The sequence below is a fragment of the Mus pahari genome, chromosome 10 (assembly GCF_900095145.1).
Source record: "Mus pahari chromosome 10, PAHARI_EIJ_v1.1, whole genome shotgun sequence".
In the NCBI taxonomy this organism is placed as follows: domain Eukaryota; kingdom Metazoa; phylum Chordata; class Mammalia; order Rodentia; family Muridae; genus Mus; species Mus pahari.
Window position 1 is genome coordinate 110,634,367 of NC_034599.1, and position 12,946 is coordinate 110,647,312.

Consider the following 12,946-nt stretch of genomic DNA (forward strand, 5'->3'; position numbering starts at 1 on the left):
AAAACTGTTTAAAGCTGAGTAAAAATTAAAACACGACATTAAATTTTACAAGAGGACTGAAGCAGTGCTGAGAGAGAAAGTTATAGCACTCACTGCTCATATAGAAATGAGGATAATTCTAGACTCTAACCTAATTTCAGCTAACAGCATCTACTGCAAGAATCCAAGTTAAAAAAAGAAAAAAAAAGAAAAAGGAAGTAGAGAGATGACAACGCAGTTAAAGCATTGGCTGCTCCTCCAGAGGACCTGAGTTCAGTTCACAAACCTGTATTGGAGGCTCACAACTACTTTTAACTCCAGCTCTGATGGCTTGGATCTCTTGGCCTCTGTGGGCTCTCACAGTCATGTGGCATTCACACAGAAACACACATGCACATAAATAAAAATTAAGATTATTTTTTGAAAGAAATTAGAAAAAGGTAACATAATATAGACAAAGCAAAAGGAAAAAGAAATAGAAAGAATTCGATACTATGAAATTCATTCTTCATGACAAAAAACCTTAAAGCAGATGAGATAATATTGTATGGAAGAGATCTCAAAAATTCTATCAGATAGCGTTTAGAGATGATCAACATTTTCAGGATGAGGGCAGGATTCAAGATCAACCCACAGCAAGCACGCTGAGAAAGAGACTATAGAAACAGTCCAACCCACAGTAGCCTCAAAGGAAAATAATCTAGGACCAAACATAGTAAGGAGAGCAAAAGACCTTTATGAGGGAAACTTGACATCTTTGAAGAGATAAACTGAGGAAGACACCAAGCAGTGAAAAGATCTCACATGCTTATGAATGGGTGGAACATATATTGTGACATGTGCAACCTTACCGAAAGCAACTTACAGATCCAGCAAGTCCCAATCAAAGTCTACAAATAAACTTTTAATATGAGTGACAGAAATAAAAAAGAGAGCAGTGGCCATCATGAATTTCAAGCAGGAAGCTGTTAGTATGGCTTCACACCTGCCAGGTAGAAGGAGAGGTTATAATCTGTAAATGTTGATTCAGCAATTAGCAGAAATGACCAAATTGCTTAAAAGTCACAATCTACCAAAATTCAACCAAATGGACAATCTGGATAGGTCTATAGCCATAGAAGAAATTGAGTTTGTAATTCAAACCTCTTCAGAAAATGAAATCTCCAGACTCTGGGATTTCACTAAAAATTCTACCAAACAGTTATAGAAGAGTTTACAAAGATTGTGGCTCATTATCTCTTCCAGAAAGCAGAGGAAAAAGGTACAATTCTCCATCATTTTATGAGGCTTGTATTATTGGATTCTAAAGCCAGAGTAAAATGAAAGGGAGCGGTGTGTAGATGAGCGAGGGATGGCTTACTAATATCTCATGAATGCACATGTAAAGCCCTCAAAGAGAATCCTTTTTAAAGTTTTTATTTATTTATTGTTTATGTGTATGGATGTTTCTGCATGCATGCAAGCATGCATGTTTGTGCCTGGTACCTATGGAAGCCAGAAGAGGGTGCTGGATTTCTTGAGATTGGAGTTACAGATGATTGTGAGCTGCCATGTAATTGCTAGGGATTGAAATGGGTCCTCTTGAGGTGCTCTTAACTGATGAGCCACTCCTCCAGCCCTTCCCACAGAACCTTACTAGCCAGGCTCAACCACGTATGCCCTTGGTCTGCATTAAGAACAGAACTGCTGCCATGCAGCAGGAACTGCCCCTTCGTTTATAATTGCCACCTTAGTTGCAAAGAGCTACCTGGCCCAGTGAAAACTCTTCCCAGAGAAACCCTCCGACGAATGAGAACTGTTAGGTGTGATACTTCAGCACACCACAATGATCTGCTCAGGATCTAACATGAGAACCCGAGGTCCAAGTCGATCCTCTCAGAGAGCGGCTACGGGCCTCCATCCTCAACAGTCTCCTTTGCAGCTGAACCTTTTGTCTTGTGACTCCTCTGAGCCATCTATAATGAAACGTCTATTCATTCCAGCAGAGCATGAGACAGATTCCGTCTAAGCCTGGCTTGATGAGCCAATGCATTCACTGGGGTTACTTACAAGACCATGGGTGACTCAGAGGCAGCTGCATTATCAAAGCCCCTAGCCTAACATGGGCGGTGACTCATGAAAGTTGCACTATAGGTGGAAAGGAAATCCTCCTTTTGTTTTAAAATAGCCACCACCATGGAACCCTGAATGCCAGACTACATGGTACTCATCTCTGCTGCTGTATAAAAAGAATGAACTTGTCCTGAGAATGAACTTGTCACCGAAGATCACAATATGGAGGGAGGGAGAGAATTCTTGATGCTGCCATTTACCCTAGGGAAACCATCATGTTTTCTATTTTTTAAGGTTACTACATTTCCTTTTTTTTCATCTTCCTTAAGCCAAATCAACTTAGAATTCTGTTATTTGAGATCATACATTTACCCAGAGAAGGCTGAGGAGACCTCGTCCTCTGAGATCTCACTGAAATCTGTTTGCATCCTTTCCTCTCGTTCTATAGTAATTCACTTGCTTTCCCAGGATTTCTGCAAGCTGACAGGGATTTACAGCTTCCTTATTACATTTTTATCTTGGCCCTTCCTTTATGGCTCCTGAAGCTTGGCGGTCCCAGGAAGACCCATCTTTCTTTATACTACACTGCTGCAGCCATAGATTTCATCTCCTTTCCTTTGACATTACCACAAACCACTCACAAGGTGGGCAGGAGTGTGCCTGTGCATAAAGCTGCCTTATGAGGCTTTGCAGTTATCAAGAGCCCTGTATTATGGAAAACAAAGATGTTGAACTGACTGTTAGAAATGCCTTTTCTCTTAGAGTCCCGCTTGCAGCAGAATGTTCCACTAGCTTCCATCTACGACCTCCCTGGTACCACACCATATTACCTAGTGCTCTTCCTCCTTCTAGAAATCTCCGTTACTTTTTCAGATTTCTTATTTTCCTGATATCTCATTCTAGGGCCCCTTCATCCACAAATCAAATTGTCACTTCTATCCCACTGAACAAGTTAACCCATCACTAACTACTTTTCTCCTGGATATGACAAGGGCCACTTCCGGGAGAAAGCATTTATTTTGGCTCACAGTTTCAGGGGATACAGCCTGTGATGAGGCAGAGAGGTCTAGCAATAGGAACAGGAAGTAGTTGGTCACATTATATCCACAGTCAGGAAGCAGAGAACAATGAATGCTGGTGTTCAACTGTGAAGCAGAGAACAATGAATGCTGGGGGTCAACTGTGAAGCAGAGAGTAATGAATGCTGGGGGTCAGATCTCTTTCTCCTTTGTATTCAGTCCAGGACCCAAGCCTAAGAAATAGAACTATCTACATTTAGGGTGGGTCTTCCCACCTCAATTTTCCTAAGTCAAATAATCCCCCACAGACATGTCTGGAGTCTCATTTCCTTCGTAACTATAGATCTCGTCAAAGTGACAGTCAATATTAACTATCAGACTCACCCTAGGCCTCTTTGTACAAATCCCAAAGTTATGATTTAGTTGAAAATACTGCAGTTTGGTAACATGGTAGCTCTGGTCCGGGAAGTAAGGCCAGAGGGGTAGGAGCCGAGAGAATCCATTTTCCTCTATAACAAGGGTGTCTCCACCTCAGCACTCCAGACAACTTGGAGTAGATGAGTCTTCTTGTGGACCGGGGAGGGCTGCCCTGTGTGTGGTTAAGACCCCAGTAAGCTCACACAAACAGCCTTCCCTGGCCATGAAATTAAAAAGAGCATCAAAACATTCTAAATAACCTACAGGGGTCAAAATGGCCACTAGTTGAGACACCCTAATCTAGGGGACCCCTCTACAGTAACTCACGACATAGGACACAATAGCATTATAACTGTGGGCCAAACCCACTTGATTCTATAGTTCTAAATGATCACCAAAAATCCAATTTCAATAAAAAGTTGTAAGCCGAATGCATATTCAATATCCTAATTTTTTAATAATGCACTTTGGCACACAGCTTTGGTGATAATATTTCAGGGTCATACCAGCTAATTAGTATCTAGAAAATGCTTTAAAGATAAGACCATTTACATTATTAGAGGAGATTTTATAGCCTATACTGCTGAGAAAATGAATGTTGCTAAAAGATCCTCTGACTTACCAAGGGGACATCTTCTGCTTTATCTCTAACTGCTTGTTAACAGTATCGTTTTATGTTTATTGGTTCCTGACATTGTACTCAAAATATTTGTTTACCAAAGATGACCTACTTTGTTACTCTGCCATAAATAGTTTTGATCATTTCCAAAGCCACATTGGGATCTCAACTGGAAGGCACAAGAAAAAAGGAAAGAAGAATTCGGTTAGGTGTGGCCTAGGCCACAATGACCGAAACAGTGACTGGCACGAGAGTCAAATTAGACTGTCAGAGAAGTTTCAATCCAGAGCCCACACAGCCTTCTGTTCTTGATGTGCAGTAAGCTGGCAATGTTCTAGTTCTGAGGAGCTTGTGTGACTGCCAGGATATCTCAGGGGGGCGGGGGCTGGCTCAGCAGTTAATCCTGTGGCTTTAACAGGGGACCCAAGTTCTGTTCCCAGCACCCACATCAGGTGACTCACAACCATTTGTAACTCTAGTTCTACAGACTCTGATGCCCTCGTCTGCTGTCTTCAGATACGGCCCACAACTTGTGCACATACATCTACTCAGGCTCACATGTGTACGCAGAGAATAAAACTCAAATGTCTTTGAAAGGTCTCTATGTATGAACTGAGAACATAATGGGGTATACACAAAACATTTTGCTTCAGTAACATTTCAGGTCCACTGGTGGGCACCCCTTTCAGCAACCCAACAACAGGGATCAGAAGAGAAAGATGGATTCCAGATCCATGCTGCTGGAGAAATGGAAATCTTAGATTCATCCCACCTGACTAAGGAAGAACCAAGACATGTGCCTGTTAAGAAGGTGAAAATCCAGCCAGACTGGATTAATAGGTCCTTGGCAAGCATGGGCCAATGGGTGTTGCTTGATTGTTTAAAACAGCTGTATAGAAAATGATTTATCCAAGAATATCCCAATACTTATCAAGAATATGCAAAGGGGAAGTCCAGCTGCACACCTAACCACATCTTCAAACACTTATTGCTAGAAACAAGTCCCTAACCTGGTGAGAAAGAAATTAGAGATATAATATTATAAGTAGAGGTCAGAAGAACACGTAACCAGAAAATGTAGGGGCCAGGGAACTAGATCCCTTGTGAAAGTGTTGGCTGTCTATCATGAGGGCCCAACTTTGACCTTCAGAGCCAACATTTTGAAAGTCAGGTGTTGTAGCACCTTCTTGTAACCCTGGCACTGGGGAGGTGGAGACAGAAAGACCTCTGGGACTCTCTTTATGCAGGCAGGAAGTAGTTTGGCCAGTGTTCTCCACCCTATCTGAGGGTTTTTCAGAGTTTTCCTATGGATGTTTCCCAGTTTGTTGTTGTGTGCAGCTGTTTGTTATTTGGGTCAAGAATATCCCGTGAGTCGGCAGATAGTAGCCTACAACGTGGAGGAAGTTATGAGAATCGTGGTGATAATCAGTAGGGATATCTGTCATCAAGTACATGATGCTCTGCCAAATGGGGGAAAAAAACCAGTATGGACGTTTTCTTCTTACAGCTGTGGGGCTTAGCATGGGATGGGGTGAAACAAGGCTGGGGAGAAATCTCAATTGGCAGAGGGTTTTCTTGGCATGCACGAAGCCATGTGTTTGATCCCCGCCACTGCATAAACCAGGTAGCGTGCACACACCTGCAGTCCCAGCGCTTGGAAGACAGAGGCGGGACAGCCAGCACATTAAGGTCATGCGCAGCTTTATAGCAAGTTTGAGACCAGTCTAGGATTCATGAAACTGTCTAAAGAGAAAGAGAGAAGAAGGAAGAAAGATGGCTTAAAATTAGTTTTCGGGAGTCAAATATACCTGTAAGTGTGGTGTTTCTCAGTGTGGCCCTGCAGAGACTTTAAAGAGTTTGAGTCTGTAGCCAATTAGAAAAAAATCAGAGATACCATTGGAAAAATCCTAAATTGTTTTTTTTTTTTAAAATAGTACTAACATGCCTGTCCAGCATTTCCCCGAAGGAACTACGAACAGAGGCTGGGTTACCTTGCTCCAGTCTCCCCGCCACCTACCACACTGTGCCACTTGGTAGAGGCCTTATTTAAGTTTTCAATTTGTATTTTTAAGTTTTAATCTTTGCCTGACTTGTGCATTAGCCGGTGACCTCTGTATGAACCAGAATTTTCATAGAACTCAGGAGTAAGCCCATACACATGGATTTGCATTTGATAATGACAGAGCTGATCCTGTCCTGAGTGATCACAAGTTCACTCACACTGTCACTTTCCAGGGGAAGTTCTTCTCTTGGGAGCCACTCTATAGAGGAGATTTAAGCAGTAGACACCCAGTCTTAAGATTCCTCCCTGCCTGAAACTTTGAGGATTTAGACTGTGATCCTTTAAAATGCTGTAGACCACTGTGTGTGTGTGTGTGTGTGTGTGTGTGTGTAGAAGCAACCTTGAGTACAGTTCCTTAGAAGCCATCAACCTTTTGAAACAAATCCTCTCCATTAGATCCAGAACTCATCAATTAGGTTGGGTTGGCTGCCCAGTGAGCCTTTGGAGTCTCCCTCCACTTCCGCACAAGGGGACTTATAAGTAATTGCCGCCCCACCTTATTTATTGTTCTTATGTAGATTCTCAAAGTGGAACTCAGGTCTTTGTGCTTGCATGGCAAACAGTTTATCAACAAAGCCGATTTTCCAGCCCTCCATTCATATGTATCTTTAAATTGTGTGTATGCTTATGCAGTGGTATGTGCACATGTGTACAAAATACTCAAAGACACAAGAAGATGGCATCCAATCCTGTGGACTGAGAGTCACAGGTGACTGAGAGCCTCCTGGCGTGGGTGCTGGAAGCCAAATTCCAGTCCTCTGTAAGAGTACTAAGTACTCTTAAACACTGAGCTCTCTCTCCAACTCTGCTTTCATTCTGTCTCTAGCATGAGGACTGTAGTATGGCTGAAAAAATTAAATATGTTTTGCAACGGACATTATGATTCATTCGCTAACTCACATACTAAGGCCATGATGGCTAGAATGTTTTATTTTGACCTGAGAAAGATGATTAGCCTTCAATAACAAAGCTGCCGTGTTTTCTACATATCAAATGAGAAAGACATAGCCATCAGAGAATGAGTACTGAGCCTGAGACTGATATGGCAATTCCAACTCCCTAGCAACACTGCACGCTCTTGCCAGAGATCTATGTGAATAGTAAGTCCAAAGGGTCGAAGAGCTTAATTAAAGATCTGATGGAGAATAAAACTGTGCTGGGGGCTTCTGGCTTCTGTCATTGGTAAAGTGGAAAGAGACACAATGGATTTATAAAGAATCCAACACCTTTGTTTCTGCATCCCTCAGAGAGGATGCTGTCCTGATCCATAGGAACTGAACATTGATTGGTCTTCTCCTGAGCACAGATCTTTGCTATAGTATGACAGCCATTGTGTTGTACTGGAAGAAACCAATGGCCACCCTAGATTCTGGATTCCTTGTCTTTTTTTCCAAGTCTTTCCTTAAGAAGTTGGAAAACGGTCTTGCCTTTGTCTTTTTGTTTGCTTCCTTCTGCCTTTCTTTGCAGTGGGATTTATGAGATTGAGTGTCGCAATGCCGCCTGGCCAGTGGGGAGGAACCAAGGAAGTGACCAGTGTGGCTTCTCATCTAACTCACTGGGAAAACGTTTTCCAGAGATCGAGCTCTAGACTACCTAGCTCACCCACTTAGAGTTGACAGCCCTTGGAGTTAACATCTGAGGCTAATAAATGGCTTTTTCGTTTACTCTCTTGCGTCATTGTGACTCCCCCTCCTGAGCATTATATTGCTTCAAAGGCTGAGTGGTCTCCTCCCCTGCTGCTATGGCTTAGATGAGATCTAAGGTTCATCCTAAAACTCAATCCCCAATGCCATGGTATGAAAAAGTACAGCCTTAGGCAGTGATGAGAAGCGTGAAGGCTCTGCCTTCTCAGATAGCACTGGCACTCTTAGCGACAGGCTCATGACAGAATGGAATTCATGGACACAACGCCACTTATTTCCAGCAACTTCAACTTGGAAACCGAGACCAAGGTCTCACTAGGTACCAAACACATTGATTCTTTAATCCTGGGTTTCTCAGTCACCAGGACTGTGAGAGCTACATTTCTGGTTTTATAAAATATCCAACCTGGGATATTTCATTTCAGTACCACAAACAGACTGAGTCAGTACTCAGAATTAAAGACTGACATCTAAACCCTCTTTGTAGCATGTGCATTCCAGTATGACCTAATATCTTCAGTGTCATCTGAAATGGAATTGACTTAAGGCTTCAATCTGTCCCTGCCTCTAGTCCCCCTAGTATGCAGGGGCCGCACCTACCACAGGTCTGCATGCTTTCCCTGGTTTAGAACACATCCCATAGACTTCTGGCTGGCAGAGCTTTTATGCCTCTTTTTGAATAAGGAAACCTTCCCTAACTAGAATGTCTTTAGCAAGTGCCTTTCTTTAATGTTATTTTGATTTCTGATCAACACAAACCCCAGCTTCACTGACTGACTTCTTTCTTGGTTCCTCCTCTACAGTGTAAGTTCCTTGGCAATCTAGACCTAGTGTGGCCTCCAAGAGAGGGCCTCAAACATATGATGGATAATAAATATCATCTTTTGGGGGGTGGTGGTGCCTGTCTAATTCTTTCCCTGTGTAGATAACTAACATGAAACCTGAGAAGAAGCCCCCAAAATAATGTGCTATACAATTAGAACCACCAGAATTAGAACAGAATGTGACTGCTACATAGTTAAGCAAGACAGAAGAAAGAAAAGCAAACGAACATTTGTTGAGGAGAAAGGAACAATGCTAGAGGAAGAATATCCTTACACATCTGTAATGACTGCTCGAGTTCAGTAGATGGAGGAAGGAGATGATAGGAGACTATGAAGAATAAGAGCATACTTAAAGAATATCGATATGAGGCTTCAAATGTTGCTTAGCTCTTGTAGTTCCAGCAACCACACCAGGCAGCACATCACCACCCATAGCCCCAGCCTCCAATGAATCTTACACACTTTTTTGGATTGTGAAAGCACCACCAACCACAGAAATGGACCCAAACTCAGTCACACATACACATGCTCATAATATAAAGTAATAAAGAAACGTTAAAAACCAATCAATAGTATATCAATAGAGAATACAGGTCCATAAGTCAACAGTGGTAAAGAAAAATAAATGACATCACTATGAATGACAGAATGAAGAAACTGAACATATCCCACTTCATGCTAGGACTCAGGATGGATTCTGGATCAGAGGAACTCATGGCTAATAAAATGATCTCTGAGGGCCATTTTGTTGCAATATTTAAAATGAATGAGATGCAGGAAGACTGGAAATGAGAAAAATCTGAATTTTAAGGTCAGCACCAAGTCTAAGATGTAGATTTTCTGAGTGGAAGATAAAATGAAGATATTAATGTTGGAGGGATATATTTGTGGCCAAGCTGTGGGAACATGTTAGAGAGGCAGATACTGAGCTTGGTACTCAAGAAGATGTGAAACGAGGCAGGAAAAGCAGGTTGGGGGAAGGAAGCACACAGGTAACTGAGCTGCTCGGGGCATCCCGGTGGAGGTGCCGGACCACTGCACACGCGTGAAGCCTCAGTGTAGCAATTTATGCCTTTTGGAAATAATGATAATGATGTGGTTTGTGCCTGTGTAGAACGAGTTCCCTAAGAAAAATCTAAAGGGCTGGGGAGCAAACAAAGAAAGAAGAATCTAGAACAGCCAGCTACCTTAGAGGTCAGAGAGAGGAGCAACAAAACAAAAAACTTTTGTCAGCCAGCCCCAACAGAGCAGACCTGCTCAGCAAGTCAGAAGTTCAGGTCCCTAACAATAGTATAAATGAATGCAGCTACTTATCTCGAAGGAGCATGCATTTATTACAGCCACGTATTATTCTTATTGAGGTGCCAGCCTAGCTGGCACTTGCTTGCATACTTAAGCGACCAACATCTCCTATAAGAGGTGGCAGTAAAGGAGCGATGGGGTAGGGGTGGGTACCATATGCTCCAACCTTAAAATGAAATCAAGACTCTGAGGTTCCAAGACACAGAATTCTTTCGTTTGTGGGAGTTATTTATCCTTCCTTCACAAATTTTATTATATTTTGGAAGCGTCCACAGAATTTACTTGCAATGGTTGTTGAGGTATAGAAAGATATTAGATGGAATGTATTTATTAACCAATCTTGGTGTAGAGTAGGGGTGAGTATGTTTGAGCCATGGTGGAGGCCATGTGTGTGAACCACGGTGCATGTGTGGAGGGCAGAGGACAATCTCAGGTGTGCTCACCACCCTCCTTGTCTGAAGTAGTGTCTGGTGCGTCTCACATCTCTGCCGCTGTCTCCTAAGGGCACTGGGACAGCAGACAACCACGACTGCATCTGGCTTTACATGGTCTCCTATTTTGTGCTGCAAGCGCTCCCCCACACACACCCAAGATGCCAGCCCTAGAGAAAACTAGCACAGCGACAACATCACATCTATTAGGAAATGTGATTACAAACTTAGGATCTCAAATCTACGCTTTCCTGAACGTCTGTTACCACAATCAAAAGGCTGTGACAACCTCACATCCGTGTGGGCAAATCTAATAAGCCATCCTTCTGACATCTTAGCTAATAGTAGGGGGAAATGAATGGGTCTCCCAAAACAAAACACATCACAGCCTTGACCATGGTTGTTTTTCCTAGACAAAGGTCAGTCAGGAGCCAAGCAGCAGCAGACGGCCAGGGATGGAGCATGAATTTCTTTCTCATCCCAGGTCAGGCAGAGGCTGGAAGCTACTTACATTAGTTTAATCTAAAGTAAAGTTGGAAATTAATACAATAAATATTCCATCTCCTTCAATTATTTTGAGTGAAGGTGAAGTGGATGGCTAACCACAGAAGCCCTCCACTCTCAACCCTGTACCGTGATGACAGCCATGGCCTCCTAGGACACAGACATGGGGTAAGAACGTGAAATGAGAGCCGCGCTCGCTCCTGGGCCTCCATTTCCTTCACCATCAAATGGTGAAGGACACAGCAAGTCCTCTACCGGAGCTCCATGGAGAAAATACATTTCTTGGCTCACATTTTCTTCCTTTTACCAAGTTGACATTTTTCCTATGTTTATCTTTAAAAGCAACAGAGGTAGGTCAGTCTGACATGCTTTTTAGACCATCATAACTTGACTTGGAGAACTGGTTTAAGTTGATAATGCTAATGGCAAGAGAGAGAGAGAGAGAGAGAGAGAGAGAGAGAGAGAGAGAGAGAGAGAAACCCTGTCTACAAAACTTCAGTAACTTCCATGGCAGAAAAAGTAAGCCTTTTATATAACAGTCTTGATCAATGAGTTAGCTACTCCACAGAATATGTGCATGTGCCTGCCTGCGCACACACACACACACACACACACACACACACACACACACACACACACACACACAGTGTCACACACAACAAAGGCTTTCAGACAGTATCTTGGATATCCAGTAATGGGATTTGACAAGAACCAGGCACTTGGGCATGGCCAATCAATGCTAATTGACAAAGAAAGGATTCAAAGGCTGATAGGAGTTCTAGAGATCCAGGGTGGTGGGGGCGGGGTCTCTGGCTGAGTACTTTCCCCTTTTTCCCATCACCCCCGTATGTAAAATTACAGACAGTGCACGAGAGTCTCACCGGCTGTCAAGACGCTTTGGCCTGGTCCCATGTTAGTTCGGATTAATCTTTAAAAGGAAAATGACCATGGAGACACCTGTCTACTGAGACAGAAAGTCCTTCCCTGCCAACTGGGTCTCAGATACAGAAGACCTTATGTGTGTGTTCCCGTGTTTGTGTGTAGGGGTGTGTGGTCATGGCATATGTGTGTATGCACAGAGGCCAGAGGACAAAGGTGGGTGGTATCCTCAGGAATGCCAGCCCCCTTCCTGAAGAAGAGTTCTCCCACAGGCCTGGATCCCGTTGAGTAATATGGGCTGACTGGTCAGTAAGTTCCAGTATGCTCCTGTCTTCACTCCTCAAGTGAATGCCAACATACCCATAATCTTTCTATAGGTTCTGGGTCTCTATCTCAGGTCGTTAGGTTTAAAAGGCAGACACTTTATTTGCTGACTTAGCCCTTTGGTTCCCAACATAGCAGAACGCCAGAATATCAGCAGGATACAGGGAGGAATTCTTCTTGAACTACATACACCACTGCATTTCTCTCTGATGAACTGTTATTTCTGAAACCGACTAACGTCAGAATGTTGAATTATTTTAGGTGCCTCCTGAAAGCAGCACCTAAGATGTGAGAAATTATCTGTTACTGAACTACCTTGTCGGCATGGAGATCCTAGAAAACAGTGGTTGAGAGATGGCCATAGGAAACAAGGAAGGGAAATCAGTCGACCAAACTGGGTACCCCTCAGAATCTGCTACAATGTACCATAACTCACTCCACGGTATTCATAGCCTGACTCTCCACTCACTGCCTGAGAGGCAGCTGGGGGTAGGGATGGGAATGAATGCCCGAGCTCTTAGCCTCTGAGAGGCAGAGGCTCACCAGCTAGAAGTCCTCTTGTATGGACAGGGTGCCAATTCAGGTGCTGACACATGGCACCTGAGCTCCTGAACTCACAGCAATTGAGGCTACTGCTCATGATGGGGCCCTTCGACTCTCCATCATGGATTGGGCTATGGAGTCTCCCCCAGTCCCCAGTCCCTCTGCCACCAATGGCAGTTAAGGGTCACTGTGAGTAAGAAGTGCCATTTCTTCAAGGTGTAGCCACTGAAATGGCACCCATGATCCTTAAGTGACTGCTTATTCATCTGCAGGCAATCAACACTAGTTAGCCTAATTAAACTCATTCACACACACACACACACACACACACACACACACACACACACA